The following is a 26425-nucleotide window of genomic DNA, read 5'->3' on the forward strand; positions in this document are numbered from 1 at the left end:
ATAGGAAAATGTTACCAAAAGTGGAACAGAGCTCAGCTGTCTTTGGTTCTACTTTTGTTGCTGAACATACAGCAAGGATCCCCAGTGCTTCCTTGTCCTATTGATGGAAGCATGAAGCCAGTGAAACTAAAGAAGCAGAGTGTGTGTGTGTGTGTGTGTGTGTGTGTGTGTGTGTACAAAGCAGAATTCTTTGGAGAGAGGAAGGCTCAATTAAAAAATGTTGGGATGACTCCCTAACTATGATTTGTCCCCCAGAGATGCTTGAAACACCATGTAGTGTAGTTAAGAGGGTAGACTCTGAAGTCAGGCAGCCGTGTGTGTTTGAATCCAGGCTTCCCACTCTCTGGTTATGGGAGTGTAGGCTGACCATTAACATCATTTGGTATTGATTTTCTCATCTACAAATGGGAATCTGTAAAATGGGAGATATAGTAGTACTTGTGTCATTGTGAGAATTAATTAAGGTAATACAAGTGAAACACTTAGAGCTATATGTGGCATGTGGAAGGTCCTCAATAATTAGTAGCTTTATTGTTGTCATAAGGTTAATTGCCTTGTTTCCAAATAAAAGGAGTCAAAATTAGTGAGAACTTTAAGTGCTCTGGAAGTGGTGAAAGAAGCAGAGGAAGAAAACCGAAGAGGTTTCTTCATCAATGAATGTCACCTTCTAATGAAACTGATGTTTCTCTGATTCCCTTCAGATTGCAACTGGATAAAACATCTGATGCCCTCAGAGCACCCAGTTTCGCTGGTTTTCTTCTATTATGTGTATACTGATGCCATGAAAAAAGGGCTTCTATTTTATAAGTTTTTGGTTAGAAAAAAATATTGATCTTCTGTGAATCAATGGAGTGTCTGCAATGCTACAGAGCTTGTCAGATTTTGTTGTTTTATTGAAGGGTTTTCCAAATAATCATCTTATATGAGAGTCATGAATTCAATTAGAGCTATAGATTAAATCGCTATCTTTTCCAGAAGTTTAGTTCCGAAATGGGAAAACAATATAAGAGTGTTCTCTGCTTCTTCAGAACACCGGAATACCTGATGTTCACAGGTATTCCAGAGGTCAAGGCTTTAAAGCCCTTAACCATCCAATGGACATCTCATTTCCTCTGAGTTAATCGGGAAGCCACTCTTAGAATATTTGACCAGAGTTCCAACCCAGCTTGACATACTTTGTATAAAATTTTGCCATATATGATTGAGGTAAATATTTTCTTTCAAGAATCTGAAGGAACTCTTAGAAAACAGTCTAAGAAAACTAGGAGAGGCAATTTCAGGTGGGTTTTCATGTGAAATTTTAGTTGAAAAAGTGTGTCTATGGGCAGAGAAAAGAGTGATAACGCTCTAGCCATTTCTCTGCAGCCAAAATTAGAATGACGGCAAACCTTGTCAAAGGTGGAGTATAAATTGGACACAGAAATGATGGGATAAGAATTCAGTTCAAGGAGTCTTAGAGAATTCTGGTGTTTCCTTCTTTTTTTTTTTTTAAACATCTTTATTGGGGTATAATTGCTTTACAATGGTGTGTTAGTTTCTGCTTTATAACAAAGTGAATCAGTTATACATATACATTTGTTCCCATGTCTCTTCTCTCTTGCATCTCCCTCCCTCCCACCCTCCCTATCCCACCCCTCCAGGCAGTCACAAAGCACCGAGCCGATATCCCTGTGCCATGCGGCTGCTTCCCACTAGCTATCTACCTTACGTTTGTTAGTGTATATATGTCCATGCCTCTCTCTTGCCCTGTCACAGCTCACCCTTCCCCCTCCCCATATCCTCAAGTGCGTTCTCCAGTAGGTCTGTGTCTTTATTCCTGTCTTACCCCTAGGTTCTTCATGACATTTTTTTCCTTAAATTCCATATATATGTGTTAGCATACGGTATTTGTCTTTTTCTTTCTGACTTACTTCACTCTGTATGACAGACTCTAGGTCTATCCACCTCATTACAAATAGCTCAATTTCGTCTCTTTTTATGGCTGAGTAATATTCCATTGTATATATGTGCCACATCTTCTTTATCCATTCATCCGATGATGGGCACTTAGGTTGTTTCCTTCTCTGGGCTATTGTAAATAGAGCTGCAATGAACATTTTGGTACATGACTCTTTTTGAATTTTGGTTTTCTCAGGGTATATGCCCAGTAGTGGGATTGCTGGGTCATATGGTAGTTCTATTTGTAGTTTTTTAAGGAACCTCCATACTGTTCTCCATAGTGGCTGAACCAATTCACATTCCCACCAGCAGTGCAAGAGTGTTCCCTTTTTTCCACACCCTCTCCAGCATTTACTGTTTCTAGATTTTTTGCTGATGGCCATTCTGACTGGTGTGAGATGATATCTCATTGTAGTTTTGATTTGCATTTCTCTAATGATTAATGATGTTGAGCATTCTTTCATGTGTTTGTTGGCAGTCTGTATATCTTCTTTGGAGAAATGATAGAAGCCTCCTGTAGTGGACACTGTCGTGTGCCACCCAGACCCCCCTTTAGGAATGAAGACGTATTCCCTAGCCGCTGGGATTGCCACCAGCAGGGCTGCGGGAAGATGCTCATCAGCTGTCAGCTCTCTTTCAGAGCTGCCTTGACTGAAAAGCACAGCCTTGCTGATGGCATACCTTTCCTGGGGCAGCGTGCATCCAAAGACTGTTTAATATGGGAGTATAATGGCCCTGCTTCTAGTCCCAACTCAGGTTACCTCTGAAGGGCCTGCCCCTGGTGTGGCCAAGGCCTTCCTGCAGGCTGCCTTGCAGTCAGTCTCTTTCTCCGCCCATCCTGCTTTTCTCCCTACCCTTCCACAGTGTTGATCCCAACAGCACCCTCTCACAAATTGACCAAGTGCTAATCATCTTAGATTCTACTTTCTAGGAAATCCAGCTTGTAACACTTACCTTCAGCCTACAGGGTGACAAAGCAAAATAATTCCTTTCTTGCTGCCTACCTTTAGGAGTAAGAATTTTAGCAGTAATTATTAACTAAATGGAAATTCAAAATTGACTATCTAAAGATGACACAAATGTACTGAATCATGAGTCATACAACAATGGCAGCATTGCTGTCAAGTTTAGCAACATTGGAATGTACTTTTGAACACAATTAGGTTACTTTTTCTTTTGCATATACCATAGATGTTTTTCCTTTCTCATCATCAGAAATGGCTAACTTTTGATTTGTGACATGAAGATTGTTTTATAGTCTGCATATTTCAAGTAAATTTCCAATGCAATAAAATAAATGGCATGCCAAATTTTGTGCATAGGTGTTTATGGGCATTTTATCCTGGGGAAATGGTTCGTGCCTTTCATTGGATTCCCAAAGGAGATCATGCCCCCAAAAAGGTTAAGAACAATTGGTGTAAGTAAAATGAGAAGCAGAACTAGGATAATGTACTGAGCCTGTGGAAGGCACTCAAATACTTGCTGAATATCCAGGGGTACTGGGAGTTGATCATGCAGGAGTTTGAGCAGTTCCTGTTGGAGAGGTGGGCTTCTGGCCCAGGGTGGCACCTGCAGCGGTCATCACCTCCACCATACAGGTGCTGGAGAACTCCTTAGAAGGGCGTTCCAGAACACACTTGTATTGACATTGTAAAGATAATCGTTTTGCCTTTTTCCTCCTTTTTGATTCTGCTCTACTTCGGAACCTCCAAACAACTACCTTTACAAGTTTTTTCCATTTTGCTCCTTCACTCATTTTGTAGAATTGAACCTTGGCACTTTTACCGATGACGGTGGCTTTGGATGACGATTCTGTTTTCTCAGCCTGACTCTGCTGCTTCACACGAGTCTATCTCAGACCCTCTAATTCAGTCCTGGAGTCCCCTTCCCTAGCACGGTCCCCAAAAGATATTCCTAACAGGCTTTGTGATCAGGACAGCAGAAATAGAGGAGAATGCAGAGAGAGGTGACCTTGAAATCAAGATGGGGTAGGTAACAGAGTCAAGAAAACAGGGACCACGATAATGACTTGAAAAGATCCCCATGAAGTTGGCCAATTTGGTCATTAGCGATCATACCCAAAGCAGTTTTAAACAGGATGTTGGGGATGGAAACTATGCTTCTTTTTAACGTTTTATTATGGAATATTTCAAGTACAACATGATAAGCCCCCATGTATCCATTACTCACATTTAATATGATCAGCTCATGGCCTTTTTTCATATATACATCCATCCACCACCCCCTGTACTATTTTGAAACAAATTTCATCCATCATATTACGTCATCCCTAAATATTTCAGCATGTATCATTAAATGATAAGATCAGTTAAAAATGTATAATTATCATACTGTCAATACACCTAAAATCAATGAATAATAATTTATTTATGTCATCAAAATTCCAGTTAATGCTAACATATAATTGCCATTTTCCACAATTTGCATGAATGTCATAAATTGCTTTCTAAAAGTTTGTTTGACTCAAAAAACATGCATGGGCTTCCCTGGTGGCGCAGTGGAGAGTCCGCCTGCCGATGCAGGGGACATGGGTTCGTGCCCCGGTCCGGGAAGATCCCACATGCCGCGGAGCGGCTGGCCCGTGAGCTATGGCCGCTGAGCCTGCGCGTCCGGAGCCTGTGCTCCACAACGGGAGATGCCACAACAGTGAGAGGCCCACGTACCGCAAAAACAAAAACAAAACCAAAACATCCATGAATTGCGTTTTTTTGCTATTATTAAAATCTATGTTTACTTCCCCTCCCTCCATTTATGTCTTGTGAAGAGAAATTTGTCATTTGTTCTGTAGAGTTTGTCATAGTCTGGCTGTTGCTGGTTCCATCCCTATGCTGTATTTAATTTTATTTTAATTAATTATTTATTTTTTGGACATCTTTATTGGAATATAATTGCTTTACAATTTTTTTATTGATATTTTTAAACTGAAATATAGTTGACATACAATATTATGTTAGTTTCAGGTTTACAGCATAATGATTTGACATTTGCATGCCTTATGAAATTATGACTACAATGAGCCTAGTAACTACACGTAGTTATTACAATATTATTGACTACATTCCATATGCTATATAAATAACTCCCCATGATTTATTTATTTTATAACTGAAAGTTTGTACCTCTGAATCCCCTTCATCTATTTTACCCTCCCCCAACCCCTCCCTCTGGCAACTAGCCATTTGTTCTCTCTATCTATGAGCCTGTTTTTATTTTGTTTTGTATGTTTGTTCATTCCTTTTTTTTTTTTTTTTTTTTAGATTTCACATATAAGTGAGATCACAAGAGTATTTATCTTTCTCTGTCTGAGTTATTTCACTTAGCAAAGTACTCTGTAGATCCAAACATGTTCTTGCAAATGTCAAGATTTAATTTTTTATGGCTGAATAATATTCCAATGCATGTATAAATCCCACATCTTTTTTTTATCTATTCATCTGTTGAGGGACACTTAGGTTGCTTCCATATTTTGGCTGTTGTAAATAATACTGCAGTGTACATAGAGGTGCATTTATTTATCTTTTCAAATTCGTGTTTTTGTTTTCTTTGGGTTAATACCCAGAAGTGGAATTATTTGATCATATGGTAGTTCTATTTTTAATTTTTTGAGAAATCTTCAGACTGTTTTCCATAGTGGCTGTACCAATTTCCATTCCCACCAACAGTGCATGAGGGTTCCCTTTTCGTCCACATAATCGCTAATACTTGTTGTTTGTTGTCTTTTTGATAATAGCCATTCTGACAGGTGTGAGTTGGTATCTCATTTTGATTTTGATTTGTATTTCACAGTTGATTAGTGATGTTCTGCCTCTTTTCATGGGTCTGTTGGCCATCTGTATGTCTTCTTTGGGAAAAAAATGTCTATTCAGATCCTCTGCACATTTTTTTAATTGTGTTGTTTGTTTTTTGATGTTGAGTTTATGAGTACTTTGTATATTTTGGATATTAACTCCTTATAGGATATACCATTTGCAAATGTCTTCTCCCATTCAGTATGCTGCCTTTTTCTTTTGTTGATAGTTTCCTTCAGTGTGCAAAACCTTTTTCTTTTGATGTAGTCCCATTGTTTATTTTGCTTTTCTTGCCCTTGCCTGAGAAGACAGATCCTCCAAAATATTGCTAAGACTGTTGTCAAAGAGGATACTGCCTATGTTTTCTTTTTCATTATCTATTAGTTTCTTTTCTTTCTTTTTTTTTTTAATAGATCTTTATTGGAGTATAATTGCTTCACAGTACCATGTTAGTTTCTGTTGCACAACACAGTGAATCAGCCATATGCATACCCATGTCCCCATATTCCCTCCCTCTTGAGCCTCCCTCCTATCCCACCCCTCTAGGTCTTCACAAAGCACTGAGCTGATCTCCCTGTGCTATGCTGCTGCTTCCCACCAGCCAACTATTTTACACTCGGTAGTGTATATATGTTGATGCTACTCTCACTTCGCCCCAGCTTTGCCCTCCCACCCCATGTCATCAAGTCCATTCTCTACATCTACCTCTTTATTCCTGCCCTGCAACTAGGTTCATCAGCACCATTTTTTTTTTTTTAGATTCCATATATATGCATTAGCATACAGTATTTGTTTTTCTCTTTCTGACTTATTTCACTCTGTATGACAGTCTCTAGGTCCATCCACCTCACTACAAATAACTCAGTTTTGTTTCTTTTTATGGCTGAGTAATAGTCCATTGTATATATGTGCCACATCTTCTTTATCCATTCATCTGTCGATGGACATTTAGGTTGGTTCCATGTCCTGGCTATTGTAAATCGTGCTGCAGTGAACATTGTGGTAAATGTCTCTTTTTGAATTATGATTTTCTCAGGGTATATGCCCAGTAGTGGGATTGCTGGATCATATGGTAGTTCTATTTTTAGTTTTTTAAGGAACCTCCTTACTGTTTTCCATGGTGGTTGTATCAATTTACATTCCCACCAACAGTGTAGGAGGGTTCCCTTTTCACCACACCCTTTCTAGCATTTATTGTTTCTAGATTTTTGATAAATGACCATTCTGACCAGCATGAGGTGATACCTCATTGTAGTTCTGATTTGCATTTCTCAAATAATTAGTGATGTTGAGTATCCTTTCATGTGCCTCTTGGCCATCTGTATGTCTTACTTTGTGAAATGTCTATTTAAGTCTTCTGCCTATTTTTTAACTGGATTGTTTGTTTTTTTGATATTGAGCTCAATGAGCTGTTTGTATATTTTGGAGATTAATCCATTGACTGTTGTTTCATTTGCAAATATTTTCTCCCATTCTGAGGGTTGTCTTTTCGTCTTGTTTATGGTTTCCTTTGCTGTGCAAAAGCTTTTAAGTTTAATTAAGTCCCATTTGTTTATTTTTGTTTTTATTTCTGTTACTCTAGGAGACGGGTCAAAAAAGCTCTTGCTGTGGTTTATGTCAAAGAGTGTTTTTCCTATATTTTCCTCTAAAAGTTTTATAGTGTCTGGTCTTACATTTAAGTCTTTAATCCATTTGGAGTTTATTTTTGTGTATGGTGTTATGTAGTGTTCTAATTTCATTCTTTTACATGTAGCTGTCCAGTTTTCCCAGCATCACTTATTGAAGAGGCTGTCTTTTCTCCATTGTATGTTCTTGCCTCCTTTGTCATATGTTGGGTGCCCATATGTGCGTGGGTTTATCTCTGGGCATTCTATCATGTACCATTAATCTTTATTTCTGTTTTTGTGCCAGTACCATACTGTCTTGATTACTGTAGCTTGTGCTATAGTTTGAAGTCAGGGAGCCTGATTCCTCCAACTCTGTTTTCCTTTCTCAAGATTGCTTTGGCTCTTCAGGGTCTTTTGTGCTTCCATACGAATTGTAAGATTTTTTTGTTCTAATTCTGTGAAGAATGCCATTGGTAGTTTGATAGGGATTGCATTGAATCTGTAGATTGCTTTGGGTAGTATAGTCGTTTTCACAATATTGATTCTTCCAATCCAAGAACATGGTATATTTCTCCATCTGTTTATGTCATCTCTGATTTCTCTCATCAGTGTTTTATAGTTTTCTGAGTACAAGTCTTTTGCCTCCTTAGGCAGGTTTATTCCTAGGTATTTTATTCTTTTTGTTGCAGTGGTAAATGGGAGTGTTTCCTTAATTTCTCTTTCTGATATTTTGTTGTTGGTGTATAGGAATGCCAGAGATTTCTGTGCATTAACTTTGTATCCTGCAACCTTACGAAATTCATTGATTAGTTCTAGTAGTCTTCTGGTGGCATCTTTAGGATTTTCTATGTATAGTATCATGTCATCGGCAATAGTGACAGTTTTACTTCTTCTTTTCCAATTTGTACTCCTGTTATTTCTTTTTCTTCTCTGATTGCTGTGCCTAGGACTTCCGAAACTATGTTGAATAAGAATGGTGAGAGTGGACATCCTTGTCTTGTTCCTGATCCTAGTGGAAATGGTTTCAGTTTTTCACCATTGAGTATGATGCTTGCTGTGGGATTGTCATATATGACCTTTATTATGTTGAGGTAGGTTCCCTCTATGCCCATTTTCTGGAGAGTTTTTATCATTAATATGTGTTGAATATTGTCAAAAGCTTTCACTGCATCTATTGAGATGATCATATGGTTTTTATTCCTTAATTTATTAATGTGGTGTATCACATTGATTGATTTGCATATATTGAGGAATTCTTGCATCCCTGGGATAAATCCCACTTGATCATGGTGTATGATCCTTTTAATGTGCTGTTGGATTCTGTTTGCTAGTATTTTGTTCAGGATATTTGCATCTATGTTCATCAGTGGTATTGGTCTATAATTTTCTTTTTTTGTGATATCTTTTTCTGGTTTTGGTATCAGGGTGATGGTGGCTTCATAGAATGAATTTGGGAGTGTTTCTCCGTCTGCAATTTTTTGGAAGAGTTTGAGAAGAATAGGTGTTAGCTCTTCCCTAAATGTTTGATAGAATTTGCCTGTGAATCCATCTGTTCCTGGACATTTGTTTGTTGGAAGATTTTTAATTACTGTTTCAATTTCATTACTTGTGATAAGTCTGTTTATATTTTCTAATTCTTCCTGGTTCAGTCTTGGAAAATTGTACATTTCCAAGAATTTGTCCATTTCTTCGTGGTTGTCCATTTTATTGGCATGTAGTTGTTTTTAGTAGTCTCTTATAATCCTTTGAATTTCTGCAGTGTCAGTTGTAATTGCTCCTTTTTCATTTCTAATTTTATTGATTTGCATCCTCTCCCTTTTTTTCTTGATGCATCTGGCTAAGAGTTTATCAATTTTGTTTATCTTCTCAAAGAAGCAACTTTTAGTTTTATTGATCTTTGCTTTCGTTTTCTTCATTTCTATTTCATTTATTTCTGCTCTGATCTTTATGATTTCTTTCCTTCTACTGACTTTGGGTTTTCATTGTTCTTCTTTCTCTAGTTGTTTTAAGTGTAGGATTAGATTGTTTATTGAGATTTTTCTTGTTTCTTGAGGTGATATTGAATTGCTATAAACTTCCCTCTTAGAACTGCTTTTGCTGCATCCCATAGGTTTTGGGTGATCGTGTTTTTGTTGTCATTAGTTTCTATGTATTTTTTTATTTCTTCTTTGATTTATTCAGTGATCTCTTGGTTATTTAGTAGTGCACTGTTTAGCTTCTATGTATTTGTGTTTTTTACAGTTTTTTTCCTGTAATTGATTGCCAATCTCATAGCATTGTGGTCAAAAAAGATTCTTGATACGATTTCAATTTTCTTAAATTTTCTGAGGCTTGATTTGTGACCCCAGATGTGATCTATCCTGGAGAATGTTCCATGTGCACTTGAGAAGAAAGTGTATTCTGCTACTTTTGGGTGGAATGTTCTATAAATATCAGTTAGATCTATCTGGTCTAGTGTGTCATTTAAAGCTTGTGTTTGCTTATTTATTTTCTGTTTGGATGATCTGTCCATTGGTGTAAGTGGGGTGTTAAAGTCACCTACTATTATTGTGTTACTGTTGATTTCTCCTTTCATGGTTGTTAGCCTTTGCTTTATGTATTGAGGTGCTCCTATGTTGGGTGCATAAACATTTATAACTGTTACATCTTCTTCTTGGATTGATCCTTTGATCATTATGTTGTGTCCCTCCTTACCTCTTGTAACAGTCTTTATTTTAAAGTTTATTTTATCTGATATGAGTATTGCCACTCCAGCTTTCTTTTGCTTTCCATTTGCATGGAATATCTTTTTCCATCCCTTCACTTTCAGTCTGTATGTGTCCCTAGGTCTGAAATAGGTCTCTTGTAGACAGCATATATATGGGTCTTGTTTTTGTATCCCTTCAGCCAGTCTCTGTCCTTTGGTTGGGGCATTTAATCCATTTACATTCAAGGTTGTTGTCGATATGTATGTTCCTATTACCTTTTTCTTAATTGTTTTGGGTTTGTTTTTGTGGGCCTTTTTCTTCTCTTGTGTTTCCCTTTTAGAGAAATTTCTTTACCTTTTGTTGTAAAGCTGGTTTGGTGGTGCTGAATTCTCTTAGCTTTTTTTTTGTCTGAAAAGCTTTTGACTTCTCCAATGAATCTGAATGAGATCCTTGCTGGGTAGAGTCATCTTGGTCGTAGGTTTTTCTCTTTCATCACTTAAAGTATATCCTGCCTCTCTCTGATGGCCTGCAGAGTTTCCACTGAAAAATCAGCTGATAACCTTCTGGGGATTCCTTTGTATGTTATTTTTTTGTTTTTCCCTTGCTTCTTTTAATATTTTTTTCTTTGAATTTAATTTTTGTTATTTTGATTAATATGTGTCTTGGTGTGTTTTTCCTAGGATTTATCCTGTATGGGACTGTCTGTGTTTCCTGGACTTGGGTGACTATTTCCTTTCCCATGTTAGGGAAGTTTTCCACTGTAATCTCTTCAAATATTTTCTCAGACCCTTTCTTTCTCTCTTCTTCTTCTGGGACACCTATGATTTGAATGTTGGTGCGTTTAGTGTTGTTCCAGAGGTCTCTGAATTGTCTTCAATTCTTTTCATTCTTTTTTCTCTATTCTGCTCCTCAGCAGTTATTCCCACTATTTTGTCTTCCAGCTCACTTATTCTTTCTTCTGTCTCCATTATTCTGTTTTTGATTCCTTCCAGTGTAATTTTCATTTCAGTTATTGTGTTGTTCATCTGTTTGTTTGTTTTTTAGTTCTTCTATATCTTTGTTAAACATTTCTTGTATTTTCTCAATCCGTGCTTCCATTCTGTTTCCAAGATTCTGGATCATCTTTACTGTCATTACTCTGAATTATTTTTCAGGTAGATTGCCTATTTCCTCTTCATTTGTTTGGTCTTGTAGGTTTTTACCTTGCTCCTTCACCTGTGACATAATTTTTTGCTGTCTCTTTTTTTTTTTTTTATGAGTGGGATTGTGTTCCTGTTTTACTGGTTGTTTGGCCTGAGGCTTCCAGCAATGGAGTTTGTAGGCTATTGGGTAGAGCTGGGTCTTGGTGCTGAGATGAGGAACTCTGTGATACCTCACTCTGATGAATGTTCCCTGGGGTCTGAGGTTCTCTGTTAGTCCAGTGGTTTGGCCTCAGAGCTCCCATTTCAGGAGCTTCCACTTGACCCTGAGCTCACAAATCAAGATCCTGCAAGCCACATGGGGTGGCAAAAAATGAATAAATAAATAAGAAAGTAAGAAATAAAATTAGACTAGGAAGCTAACAGATATGTTAGGAGGAATGTAAAAATAAAATTATAGAAACAACCAAAAAGTACATCAGTACCACAACAGTAAAAAAGAGGAAGAGGGAAAAGAAGAAAAAAAAAAGGAGGAGGGGAAAGGCCTTGGCTGTGGAGAATGGGGCTTAAGCAAGGGTGAGATTTGGGTGGTGGGTGGGGCCAATGCTCAGGACCCACAGGGCCGGAAAAGGTCCTGGGGGCTGTGGGGGGTGGGGCTTAGGCTCAAGGAAGAGAAGGGACCCAGGCCTGCCCCCCACCCCTGGTCTGAGAGGGCAGGGGACCTCACCTGGGATCCTAGCAGGATTCCTGGGCTCGAGTGTGTGGGGCAAATGCCCTCCTCTCCTCTCCTGCTCCTCCCATCTGGGGTCTGGGAGGGCCCCTCCTGCCTGCATCATCTGATCTCCCTGGCCTCTCTCCGATGCCTGCGGGACCAATGAAGGGGTGGGGAGTGGGGGCCTTGGAGAGCAGGGGACCGGCCTGGGAGCTCAACAGGCTCCCCGTGTCCGAGTGGGCAGGGCAATCGCCCTCTGCTCCTGCAGGGCCCCTCTCGCCTGCCTCTCCTGATCTCCCCAACCTTCCTCCTATGCCCCCAATGACCCACGTAGCCTGGAGCGGGGTTTGGAGGGCAGGGGATTGGCCTTGGAGCACAGCAGGCTTCCCATGTGGGTGCGGCAATTGCCCTCTGCTCCTCTCCCACTCATCCTGAGGGCCCCTCCTGCCTGCCTCTCCTGATCTCCCCAGCCTCCCTCCAATGCCCCCAGGACCCATGTGGCCTGGATGGGGCTTTGGAAGGGGGGGGAACTGGATTGGGAACTCAACAGGCTCCATGACCTCAGTGGGCCAGGCGATCACCCTCCGCTCCTCTCCTGCTCTTCCTGGAGAGTCCCTCCCACCTGCCTCTCCTGATCTCCCTGGTCTCAGGGGCGCTGATCTTGTCTGGCCTCCACTTCTCCTCCCCCCTCGGTCTCCCTACATCCTACTGGTTCACTCTGGGGTTCCTCCCGTCTCCTTGGGGGTTAGAGTCCCCCACCAGTAGCCAGCAGGCACCCTAGTTGTGGGGAGACGCTAACTCCACGTCTTCCCACACCGCCATCTTGACTCCTCTGCCTGTGTTTTCTTTTAGGACTTTTATTATTTCAGTCTAATATTTAAGTCTTTAATACATTTTGAGTTTATTTTTGTATATGGTGTGAGAAAATAGTCCAGTGTGATTCTTTTGCATGTAGCTATCCAGTTTTCCCTACACTATTTATTGAAGAGGCTTTTTCCCATTGCACATTCTTGCCTCCTTTGTCATAGATTAATTGATCATATAGGTGTGGTTTTATTTCTGGGCTCTCTATGCTGTTCCATTGATCTATGTATCTCTTTTAGTGCCAGTACCATACTGTTTTGATTATTGTAGCTTTCTAGTATAGTTTGAACCAGGGAGTGTGATACCTCCAGTTTTGTTCTTTTTCAAGATTGTTTTGTCTATTTGGGGTCTTTTGTGTTTTCATACAAATTTTAGAATTATTTGTCTTAGTTATGTGAAACATGCCTTTGACATTTTGGTAGGGGTTGCAATGAATCTGTAGATTGCCTTGGGCAGCATGTTAACTTTAACAATATTAATTGTTCCAATCTATGAGCAGATTATATCTTTCCATCTGCTGTCCAGACTTCTGTTTCTTTCATCACTGTCTTATAGTTTTCAGAGTACAAGTCTTTTACCTATTTTATTCGATTTATTCCTAGGTATTTTATTCTTTTTGAAGCAATTGTAAATGGAATTGCTTTCTTAATTTCTCTTTCTAATAGTTTGTTATTAGTGTATAGAAATGTGACAGATTTCTGTATATTAATTTTGCATCCTACAACTTCAGTGAACTCATTTATTAGTTCTAATAGTTTTTTGATAGTGTCTTTAGGATTTTCTATATATAGTATCATGTCATCTGAAAATAGTGAGTTTTACTTCTTCCTTTCCAATTTGGATCCCTTCTATTTATTTATTTTTTCACGTCTGATTACTATGGCTAGGACTTTCAATACTTAGTTGAATAAAAGTGGTGAGAATGGACATTCTTGTCTTGTTCCTGACCTTAGGGAAAATTCTTTCAGGTTTTCACTGTTCAGTATGATGTTGGCTGTGGGTTCGTCATATATGGTCTTTATTATATTGAGGTATGTTGCCTCTATACCTACTTTGTTGAGAGTTTTTATCATAAATGGATGTCGAATTTTGTCAAAAGATTTTCCCCCATCTATTGAGTGGATCAAGTGATTTTTATTCTTCAATTTGTTAATGTGGTATATCACATGGATTGATTTGCCAGTATTGAACCATCCTTACATCCCTGGGATAAATCCTTCTTGTTCATGGTAGGATTGTTGCATTCAGTTTGCTAATACCTTATTGAAGAATCTACATCTACATCCATCAGTGACATTGGACTTTAATTTTTTTCCTGTGGTATCTTTATCAGGTCTTGGTATCAGTGTGATGCTGCCCTCATAGAATGAGTTTGGAAGCATTCCTCCTTCAATTTTTTGCAACAGTTTGAGAAGGATAGGTGTTAACTCTTCTTTAAATGTTTGGTAAAATTCACTTGTGAAGCCGTCTGGTCCTAGACTTTTATTTGTTGGAAGTTGTGTGCTTCTAATTGAATTTCATTGCTAGTAATTGGTCTGTTCATATTTTCTATCTCTTTCTGTTTCTGTCTTGGTAGAGTGTACATTTTTAGGAATTTGTTCATTTCTTCTAGGTTTTCCATTTTATTGACGTATAATTGTTCATGGTAATCTCATGTGATCCTTTGCATTTCTGTGATGTCAGTTGCAACTTCTCCACTTTCACTTCTGATTATATTTGGGCCCTCTCTTTTTCTTGATGAATCTGGCTAAAGGTTTATCAATTTTATCTTTTCAAAGAAATAGCACTTAGTTTCACTGACCTTTTTAATTTATTTTATTTTTATTTTTTTGTCTCTATTTCACTTATTTCCACTCTGATCTTTATTATTACTTTCCTTCTACTAACTTTGGGTTTTGTTTGTCTTTTCCTAGTTCTTTTAGGTGTAAGTTTCAATTATTTACTTGAAATTTGTCTTGTTTTCTGGGGTAGGCTTGTAGTGTTGCAAACTTTGCTATTCGCAGTGTTTTTGCTATGTACCATAGATTTTGGAACCTGGTGTTTTCATTTTCATTTGTCTCCAAATATTTTTTAATTTCTTCTTTGATTTCTTCAGTGACCCATTGATTGTTTAATAGCATATTGTTTTGTCTCTACGCGTTTGTGATTTTTCTCTTGTGCAATATATCCCCTACATATGAATGAGTTCCATTCGGAGAGCATGTTTGTTAAGTCCAATTTGTTCGTAAGTCCAACAAAGTTAACCTAGGTACCCAATTAACACAATCGTCTATATAGTACTGTACTGTAATCGGTTTATAATTCAAATTTTTACACAAATAATACATAAAAAACCACAAAAAATAAAGAAAACATTTTTCATCTTACAGTACAGTACCTTGCAAAGTACAGTAGTACAGTACAACAGCTGGCATACAGGGGCTGGCATGAGTAAACAGGCAAGAAGAGTTACTGACTGGAGGAGGGAGAGGAGGTGGGAGATGGTAGAGCTGCAGGATCATCAGCAATAGGAGACGGAGGGCAAGCTGCCATTTCACTCATGCCTGAGGTTGATGGCACAGGTTCTGGTTCCTTGCTGCATTCAGTTCTATCTACTCTCTTTAAAGAACAATCCAGTGATGTCTGGGTAGGCTCTTTTTTTCTCATCATAGATAACACAGTAGCATGGGATTGCATTCTGAATGGTTGCTGCAACCTTCATGTACCATTTTATGTTTGGATCCTGTGCCTCAAAAACTAACAGTGCCTCCTCAGATAAAGAAAATCCCCTTGCCATTTCCTACATCGTGAATCTTTTTGGTTCTTGTTACTTCTTCTTCCTCTTGTCGCTCCACTCTCTCAATTATTTTCACTTTTGTTTCCATTGTTATTGCTTGGCGCTTCTTAGCAGTACCAGCTATATCACCGCTGCTTTTACACTTGTTTCCAGACATCCTGGGCTTGAAATAAAGATACTGTACTACTGTACTCTATACAGTACTGTACGTACACAAAAGCACAACCACTTGTAGAGGATGCACACACATGACAATGTATGCCAGACATGTGAACTAACTTACATGATTGGACACGTGAATGCATGTTCTCATCTCTGAAGGTTTGCAACTTGAAGGTTCGTATGTAGAGGACTTACTGTAGTTAATTTCTAGTCTCATGCTGTTGTGGTTGGGACAGATGCTTGATATAATTTCAATCTTAAGTTTATTGAGACTTGCTTTATGGCCTAGCATGTGATCTATCCTGCAGAATGTTACATGAATGCTTGAAAAGGATTTATATTCTGCTGTTTTTGTGTGGAATATTCTCTATATATATCTATTAAGTTCATCTGGTCTAATGTGTTATTTAAGACCAGTGTTTCCTTATTGATTTTCTGTCTGCATAATCTGTTCATTGATGTAAGTGGTGTGTTAAAGTACCCTACTATTATTGTGTTACTATCAGCTCCTCCTTTTTTTTTTCCAGCTCCTCCTTTTATGTTTTAATATTTGCTTTATATATTTACATGCTTCTATGTTGAGTGCACATATATTTGCAATCATATATTCCTGGATTGATTCTTTGGTTGTTACATAATGTTCTTCTTTGTCTCTTGTTATGGTCTTTGTTCTAAAGTCTATTTTGTTTGATATAAGTATTGCTACCCCAGCTTTATTTTCATTTTCATTGCATGGAATATCTCTTTCTATCCTCTCACTTTCTGTCTGTTTCCTTAGATCTGAAGTGAGTCTCTTGTAGGCAGCATATATATGGGTCCTTTTTTTAATTATTATTCATTCAACCACTCTATTTCTTTGATTAGAACATTTATTCCATTTAAAATAATCATTGATAGGTATGTACTTATTGCCATTTTGTTGATTGTTTTCTGGCTGTCATTGTCATTCTTTTTTGTTCTTTTCTTCTTCTTTTACACTTGCACTTTAAGAGTGGAGATTTTGCACATGCCCTTTAAGAGTGGAGTTTCTGTTTCCTATAATCCTCTGGCTTTCCCAAACATAAGCCCTGCTGGTTTTCAAAACCAGGTATTCTGGGGGCTCATCTTCCCAGGGCAGGATCCCTGGCCTGGGGAGTCCAATATGGAGCTCAGACCCCTTCCTCCTTGCTCCTTTGCAATTGATATTCTTCCTCTTTGTGGATTGCCAGCCTTGGGGTGTAGGTCCTGACTATATTCAATGTCTATCCCTCCTACTGCTCTCATTGTGGTTCTCTCTTTATGTCTTTAATTGTGGAAAATCTTTTCTGCTAGTTTTTAGATTGTTTTCATAGATAGTTGCTCTGTAAGTAGTTGTAATTTTGGTTTGTCTGTGGGAGGAGATGAGTTCAGCGTCTTCTTACTCCACCATCTTGGCCACCTCCCCTATGCCGTATTTTAATATGTTCCTCTGTCAATTGTATTTCTTGTAACTTACAGTTGGATCTAAAGTTTTGATCAGGGGAAGCCATATTTTAAGAGTTGAGGAGTGAATGTGAGTTAAGAAAGTGAAGGCAGAATACTTGACTAGTTTTCCAGAATGTTGTGCAGTGACATGAAGGAAGGAAATAGTTTAATATGGGAAGTTCATACATACTTATTGAATAAGGAGGGGAAAGATCCAGATGATAGAAGTTTAAGGTACAGGAAAGATAGACATTTATGAAGAGAAAGCTTGAAAGTTATGGAGTTAGAATTTAGTGGGTGATTTAGCATGTATTCATTTATTCACCTATTCCAGACTGTGTACCAGACATAGTGCTAGGTGCTGAGGAAATAAAGATAAAAGCAAAACAAACCAAAAAAGGCTTACCCTACATTCAAGGGCTTTATGTGCTAGGAGACAGAGATCACCATGTGAACTAGTAGGGAATTAAGTATTGATAACAACTTTGTAGGCACCTTTCCTGGGAACAGTGGGTGGCTCAAAGGAGAAAGGGGTCCAGTCTTTAATTCTGACTGGTCCACATTCTGTGTGTTAAAGAGATGGCTACCCAGACAAAGGTTGGAGAGGAGAGGAGAAAGTGAGGAGGAAAGTGAGGATGAGAGTGGGGATGACTTAAGGAACCATTGTTCTAAATGGAATCTCTTGTTTAAAAAGAGAGAGACAGAGACAGAGAGAGACAGAGACAGAGACAGAGCTGGACTGGAATGGACCATGATTCAGAAAAGGGAATGCAATAATGAAAGAATAATAAGTCCTGGAACAGGGGGCCTATTTATAGCCATTTACCTTCTTGGAATGCCTGATATGATACTAGGTTGGCACCTCTATACTACTCTTATTTTTAAGAATTGGCCTGGATCCTAATTTTGTTCTGGCATCTGGGAGTAGTTGTTAATTGAAGATATGGATTCCTGGATGTGGCTATGGCCAAGTGAAATAAGATAGAGTATATTTTTCTTTCATTTTCTAAACTTCTGAACCTTAAACATCATTTGATTCTCTCTTCCTTTACTTCACAATCTATCAGTTGATGTGTTTTGTCATTTTTACCTCTAAAAGCAGTGACTTTTAAACTTTTTAAACTGCAAACCACAGTTGGAAATATTTCCCATCACAATCCAGTACAAACACATTTGTATGTGTGAACATCTATATGCCTGAAAAAAATTCATAGAGTGATGTTGACTCTTATTAGGGGTGATGCCCTCTGATATTTTATTTTCTACTTCATTTTTCAAAAATGTTAATAGCAAGCCATTTATGTCACTTCAACACCCATTAATAGGTTTTGACAGTGGTTTGAAAAACACTATTCCCATATTTCTCCTTCCTCTCCATACTGGTACTTTTTATTAGCTCTATGATCTGTACACCTCCAAAATCTCCTACTCTTTTTCCAAAATGTTATTGCTTTTTAAATGTACATTTCTTATTAGGTCACTTTCTTTAACACAGAAGATTCCTGAATAGAGCTAAGTATGTTAGTCCTTCATAATCTGAACCCCATCACCATTTTCAACCTAACTTCACAGTGCTTTCTTTCCCAATCACTGTGCTATAGCCAAATTAACTTATAATTTGTACCCCAACAAGAACAATTATTTTTAAAATTTCTTTAATGTTTGTTTTTAAAGTTAAAAAAGCCAAGTATGCAAGTTAAGAAGTGAAACAATCCAAATATATTTAAAGAAAGGGTGAATAACCTTCCCTCAATTCCCTTCCATTCCCATCCTCTTGAAGTGACCAGTTGCTAACAGCTTGGGTTGTATGCTTTCTTAACTTTCTCCATCCTTTTCTAAATATATATATTATTTATTAGGTTCTGGTTTTATTTTCAAAAAATGGTATAGTATACAAAAAAGCAAGTCTAACTTGCTTTTTTACTTGAAAATGCATATCCCTTCAGGTTTATAGATATAGCTCTATCTTATTCTTTTTAGAAGCAGCATGCAATTTTTTACAGTCCGTGATCTATCCATATATTCCTCAGATGATCAAGTAGATTCCATTTTACCTTTACCAAAAGGATGCAGTAGCAGTTCTCACGTAGTAATCTTTTTTTCTTCTTCTTCTTCAATAGGATGCATTCTCAAAAGTGGAATTGTTGGTCACAGCATCTTCAAACTTCAGAGTTTGTTTTAATAAATACTACCAATTTATGCTTCCAAGATGTTGTGGCATTTTTCTTCTTCCACCATCATCATTTGTGAATTTTCATTTCTTTACAACTCTACCAGCACTGTCTGTTACACCTTGCACACCCATTTTTTTTTCAATTTCTTTGGTTTGCTGGTAATGATGCATTGCTTTTTGTAAGTTATTGGCCATTTGGATTCCCTTCTCTGCCAATTTCCCACTCATATTCTTTGAACAATTTTCTATTGGATTACTTGTCTTTTTCTAATCAATAAATGGTGCTTTGATTATTTAGGATTATTAACCCAATTTCTGTCCAACATTTTCCCAGTCTATTATCTTTGACTTTAGTTATGCTGTCTTTTGCTATACAATAATTTAAAACTTTTATGTAGTCAATTATGTTAATCTTTTCCTTTACACCTTTTGAGTTTCCTGTTTTGCCTAGGAAAATAATACTGAGTCAAAACTTGTACAATTTGTATCCTAGTTTTCTTTTTTAATATTTTTAAAATAAGTTATGCTTGAATTATTAATCCATCTGGAATTAATTTTTGTGTAGTGTACAAGCAAAATTGTACTTTTTTTCCAGCCAATTATACTTGCACTGTTTCTTAAGTAAACTCTACTTTCTCCACTGAATTGAAATGTCACCTTTGTCATAAATTAATATCCATTTATACTTGGATTTATTTTTGGTCTTCCTTTTCTCTTTCACTAATTTCTGTGTTTATTCCTATGCCAAAAGCTCACCATTTTAATTAAAGTAATCTGATATTAACTTTTATTATCTGGAAAATCAAGTCCTGCCTTAGTCTTCAATTCAAAATTTTGAGGGATATTCTTGAATGTTTTAAAATTTCATATGACTTCTGAAGTAATTTTACCTAGATCATCACTCCCATTCAAGATACCTTGCTTTGAATTACATTATTATATATGTTAGGATGTAAAATTTTTTTTTTTGCAGTACGTGGGCCTCTCACTGTTGTGGTCTCTCCCGTTGCGGAGCACAGGCTCCGGACACGCAGGCTCAGCGGCCATGGCTCACGGGCCCAGCTGCTCCACGGCATGTGGGATCCTCCCGGACCGGGGCACGAACCCGTGTCCCCTGCATTGGCAGGCGGACTCTCAGTATGTACATAGAGGGCTTCCCTGGTGGCACAGTGGTTGAGAGTCCGCCGCCGATGCAGGGGACACAGGTTCGTGCCCTGGTCTAGGAAGATCCCACATGCTGTGGAGCGGCTGGGCCCGTGAGCCATGGCCGCTGAGCCTGCGCATCCGGAGCCTGTGCTCCGCAATGGGAGAGACCACAGCAGTGAGAAGCCCGCGTACCACACACACAAAAAAAGCAAATAAATATATCATGTGAATTAAATATAGTCTACAAGCATGAATTTATAGCTTTAAATTTATAGCTTTAAATGATTTTATTCTGAAAAAAGTAGGAAAATAAATTATTTAGTTGCAGTAATGAAAAAATAACAAAATAAACAGAAAATACTGGGATGATAGTAATTCATACAGACTGAAGTTAAAGAAATAAAAATAATGAAATAGAAGTCTGCTTTTTGAAAAGACTAATAAAACAGAGAAACTTTTGCTATGCCTGATTTTTTGAAAAGGGAGTTAAAACAAAGATATGCCACATTAGCTATGAAGAGATAGAACCACATATATGGAAGAAATATGCTTACGAAAACATTTTTTTTTTTGGTAAATCTAAACTAATACATTTGAAAAATTAGAAGAAATGAATGATTTTCCAGCAAAATATGAACTGAAAACGTGGACTAAAGAAGAAACTAAGACCCTGAGAAGACCAAAAACCATAAAGCAGTTAAAAAGATAAATAAAAGTTTGTATTTTAAAAAGCATTAGTACTTCCAAGGGCAACCAAGATGGAGTAAGCCCACTGTAGCCTGTCTCTGTCACTGATACAAGAGAAACTCTGCACAAAATACAACAAGTCACCATTTGGAACTCTGAAAAGTAAATAAAAGCAAGAAGGTTGGAAAGGAAGGTCAAAAGTTAAGAAGCGAATTACACAGGAGTGTGAGTCCCATTTTTTTTTTTTTCTCTTTTCTCTCATGGCTTTAACTTGATGATCATACCCCAGTCATGATTCTGTAGCTGCAGAGTTTTGGGAAGAAAGAATGGAACCATCTCACCTTCCTGACAATAAAACCAGGAAAAGGAACCAATGGCAGCCAAAGAGTGTGGAGGTAAATTTTTCAGGATTTTTTCCCTTTTTTCATCCCTCTCCTGACAGCAGCCCCAGTTGTGGAACTATGGGAATAGAAGGTACAGATCGCTAAAACTCAGAGAAACCCAGTCTTTCTGTCCATAGGAACTGGGGAAACAGACCCCTGTAGTCTGAAAAGTGTGGAGTAAAGTCCCGGTTATTTTTTTTTCCTATTTTAATCTTTCTGTTTTGACCACAGGCAGGCTCTAGTCAAGGAGCTGCAGCTGCAGTTCTGAGAGAAACTATCTTTTTAGTCAGAGGATAGATAAAAGAGGCCCCTGAGAGGTTTAGTGTGGTGGGATCCCAGAAAGGAAAAATTTGGAAAAGGGGACTCCCTAATTCTGTGTATAAATGCAAGCATTCTGGGCTCACATCTGAGCTCAACATGCTTGGAACAGATCCAAAAGAACAAAACAAAGGCTTTGAGGATTGCACTACTAGATATACCACTGTCCAATTCCCAGACTAGCCCCTGAGTGGCTCACACATGCACCAAAGCAGCATAGCAAAAGCTTTGAAACCTAAACTGACATTGGGACCAGCACCCAAAAAGGAGATAGAACTTGCAGTCTGAGACTAACCAGATTCATTGTCTCCTAAAACAAGAAAAAAACCAACATTCTCCCAGGACCCAGAGTTTCACAACATAATAATCAAAATGTCCAGGATAAAATTCAAAATTACCTGACATATAAAGAATAAGGAAAATGTGACCATTTCTCAAGTAAAAAACAACCAGTAAATGCCAACTCTAAGTTGAGATATTGGAATAGTCAAAGATTTTAGAAAAGCTATTATACCTATGCTAGATGGGGTAAAGACAGTTGAAATGAATGGAAAGATTCTAAGAAGGAGAGGGAAGAGAAATTGTGCAGGAAAAGAAAAAAAATTGAAGAGAAAAGACACCAGACTAGGTTGCTCTGTCTTTAAAGAAATAATAATTCCTAAAACTTTTAAATTGTTTCACATTATACAAAAAGTTAATTTCTTCTATTCATTTTATGATTTGGCTTAACATTAATATCAAAACCTAAATTTTAAAAAGGGAAAAATTGACCAATTTCATTTGTAAATGCAAGATTTTCAAATCTTTAAAGCAATTTCATTAGCAAATCAAATCTAATAGTGTACTAAAAGCATAATGCACCATTACAAAGTCAAGTTTATTCCAGTAATTTAAGAATTGTTTAACATAAGGAAATCTATTAACATATATGACACTACCTCAAAATTTTAAAGGAGAAAAACTGCTATGAATACATCACTAAATGCAAAAAAAATCATCTGGTAAATATAACAGCATTCAAATTATACATTCAATAATACTACAAAAAACTTAAGCATCTACTAGGGAAAAGATATATGTAAAATAATGCTAATTAAACAGAGGGATAGACTGGGAAATGCAGAGGATTGAATATTGACCTAGAGACCTTCACAGTTTCAAATTGAACTATTGGCATTACAATACAAAAGTCTGGTGGACACCACAAAGGAAAGAGACCAATTGAATAGAAACTTGTATCAAAGTCAGTTTCAAAAGAATTTTAATGTTAATCTTTCGCTCATACATGGACCATCAGATATTTTTGACATCAATTTTTCCTAGGTGTTAGTATCATTTGCTTGAGAACTTTTTCATAATTTTGATTTTTCTACCTTTAAAAGCCAAGCCCAACTGTTGATTTGAACAACACTGTAGCACAAATGGACCTAACAGATATATATAGAACTTTCCACCTAAGCAGAAGTTTACCCATTCTTCTCAAGCACATGAAGAACATTCTTCAGGATAGATCACATGTTAGGTTACAAAACAACTCTTAAGAAATTTAACAAGATCAAAATTATTCAAAGTATCTTTCCTGACCACAGTGGAATGAAACTAGAAGTTGATAACAGTAAGAAAATGGGAAGACTCACAAATACATGGAAACCAAACAATAACCTTCGGATCAATGAGGATATCTAAAGGAAAAGTATCTCAAGACAAAACAAAAACACTACATACGCAAAATTGTGGGATGCAGCAAAAGCAGTACTAAGAGGGAAATTTATAGCAATAAATACCTACATTTTAAAAAAGAAAGATCTCAAATAAACAACCCAACTTTACATTGCATCTGTTTGTAGATAACATGATATCATATGTAGAAAACCCTAAAGACTTCACCAAAAACTGTTAGAACTAATAAATTCAGTAAAGTTGAAGGATACCAAATCAACAGGCAAAAATCATTTGCATTCCTATACTCAAACAACAAGCTATCCAAAAAGGAAATTAAGAAGCAATCCATTCACAATAGCAACAAAAAGAATAAACTACTTAAGAGTAAGTTAAACCAAAGAAGTAAAAGACTTGTATGCTGAAAATTATAAAATATTGGTGAGGGAAATTAAAGAAGACAGATAAGTGGAAGCCATCCCATGTTCATGAATTGGAAACATTAATATTTTTAAAATGTCCATACTACTCAATGTGACCTACAGATTCAATGAAACCCCTATCAAAATCCCAATGGCGTTCTTTACAGAAATAGAAAAAACAATCCTAAAATTCATAGTTCATTTATATACTCAGTTTCAGTTATTCAAGATGAATAATTTCTGAAGAGCTAATGTACAGCAGTGTGACTATAGTTAACAATACTGACTATATGGTGTATTTGAAATTTGCTAAGAGGGAGCCCTTACTTGTTTTCATCACAAAATAAAAGAGAAAAGAAAATGGTAACTGTGTGTGGTGATGGTGATCTTAATTAGCTTGATTGTGGTGATATTTCACAATGCATAAGTGTATGGAGACATCAAGTCATACACCTTAGATATTAAAAAAAATTGTCAGTTATACTTCAATAAAGATGGGGGGGGGGAGCCAAGCCCAGTAACAAAACATGAAATTTCTAGATTGACCCCTTTGACAAGAGCTGTTTAAGTAATACAGAATCTGCTTTGCCAATTCACTTTCTGAAAATCTTGCCAAGTGCTCCTGGTTATATGTAGTGTTTTTAATACATCTCATTAAGGGGGATTTCTGATATGTTTCAGGTCTTAGTTAACCTGCATAACATGGAACTGTTTTTGTATTGTTGTTGTTAATAATTAATAGAAGAGAGAACACATAGCCTAACATGTTTGCTCTAAAGCAGAGATTTAATAATGTAAATATAATTTGCTATATTTTAAAATATTTATATGTTCAAATAAGTAAAGAAGAAGATAAACAAGTAAGCCCTGTACTGATTTACTGAATGTTAAATCCTATTAGAATAAAAAGAGTAAAAAGATCATTAGAGTTTCCTGGCAGAGATGTATCTTCCCCCATAAAAAAGGGCAGGGGAGGTAGGAGAAACTTTATTGTTTTTCTTCTCTCCCTTTTTTTTTTTTTTTTTTGGTTGTTTGTTGTTGCTTTTGTTGCTTAATTGTCTTGGTAAAGTCCTGAGGTGAACCAGGTTGGCAGGCATCCTGGTGGAGAGGGGTGAGGGGAGCCCAGAAGAGAATGCTCTACATCTTTTCATCTACAGAGGGACTTGTGTGTAGGAACTGGCTGGCTTCCCAAATACCCAGGAACTAGCTGGATGCTGTGAAGTTGCCAGCATGATGTTTAATAACCAAGAGCAGTCTGCGTACGTCTTGACTTATATAATTCAGTTCATTTCCAAGATGATTTTGACTATAATTCTCATACTTATTAAGGTATACTTCCTCTGATCTGAGCTACAGTGCCAAGAAAGACCTGCTCACGTCCTCTCCCCGAACATGTGTGATAGGGCTTCAGTATCAGAGTGTCATAGGAGCTCTGTATCTTTTTTTTTTTTGCGGTACGCGGGCCTCTCACTGTTGTGGCCTCTCCCGTTGCGGAGCACAGGCTCCGGACGCGCAGGCTCAGCGGCCACGGCTTACGAGCCCAGCCGCTCCGCGGCATGTGGGATCTTCCCGGACCAGGGCACGAACCCATGTCCCCTGCATCAACAGGCGGACTCCCAACCAGTGCGCCACCAGGGAAGCCCGGAACTCTGTATTTTTGTTTGTTTGTTTCATGTGGCATTATTAGAAGATTGGATAATATTATCATTCTCTTTAGCTCCTATTCCTAAATAGCTGGGATTGAAGCTAGCTAGAGATGATCAGTAGAGTCATCGTTCTGGAAAAGTCCTTTCACCATCTCTCTCTGTATTAAATGAAACATTAGCCATTATAATAGTGAACACCTTGTAAAATTCTTAATAGACAACTGAATAACTATGGTCACCCTCACTATCTAACTCATGTCCCCCTCCATTTTCTTTTTGCTATCATCATAGCCAAGCTCTTTTATAGGAGTTGTATGTATTTGCTAACTCCATTTCCTGACTTGCCAGTCATTCCAGATACTTAGAGATTCTAGCTGTGATTACCAGTGGCCTTTATATTGCAAATCTGGGACACTTTTCACCCTTGACCACTTCATTATATGACCTTGAGGATCACTGACATCATGATGAAGTAGAAATTTTTCAGTCTTTGAAATGTGGCAGGACTAGGTTTGAATTAGAGGTGTCTTAATTCCAGAGTGACCTTGAACAAGATATTTTACCTTTTTTGGTAGTTCAGTTTCCTTGACTGGAAGATGAGTACAATATAATGATAACTAACTTTCGGGATTATGGACAGTGTGTGTAGGTTTAGCACAGTTCCTGGCATGTACTAGCTGTACAATACTCTTTCTTCCCTTCTTGAAACCCTTGTCACATATTCTATTAGTTCTTCCACTTCTCGGATGATTCTTCATCTGTGTTAAGTAATGGTGTTGCCCTAGGCTTCTATGTTCTTCTCGTTACACACTCACACTAAATGTTCTCTCTGCTCTCATGCTTTAACCACCAAC

At 37.6% G+C, this 26425-nt stretch overlaps 1 protein-coding gene across 3 annotated transcripts in view; it reads left to right on the forward strand.

Moving 5' to 3' along the window:
- Positions 1 to 26425, forward strand: part of EYA1 (EYA transcriptional coactivator and phosphatase 1) — a 317430-nt gene that overhangs the window by 109002 nt on the left and 182003 nt on the right. The gene's annotated exons all lie outside the window — the stretch shown is intronic.

Source organism: Pseudorca crassidens, chromosome 17 (assembly GCF_039906515.1).
Source record: "Pseudorca crassidens isolate mPseCra1 chromosome 17, mPseCra1.hap1, whole genome shotgun sequence".
NCBI classification, from domain to species: domain Eukaryota; kingdom Metazoa; phylum Chordata; class Mammalia; order Artiodactyla; family Delphinidae; genus Pseudorca; species Pseudorca crassidens.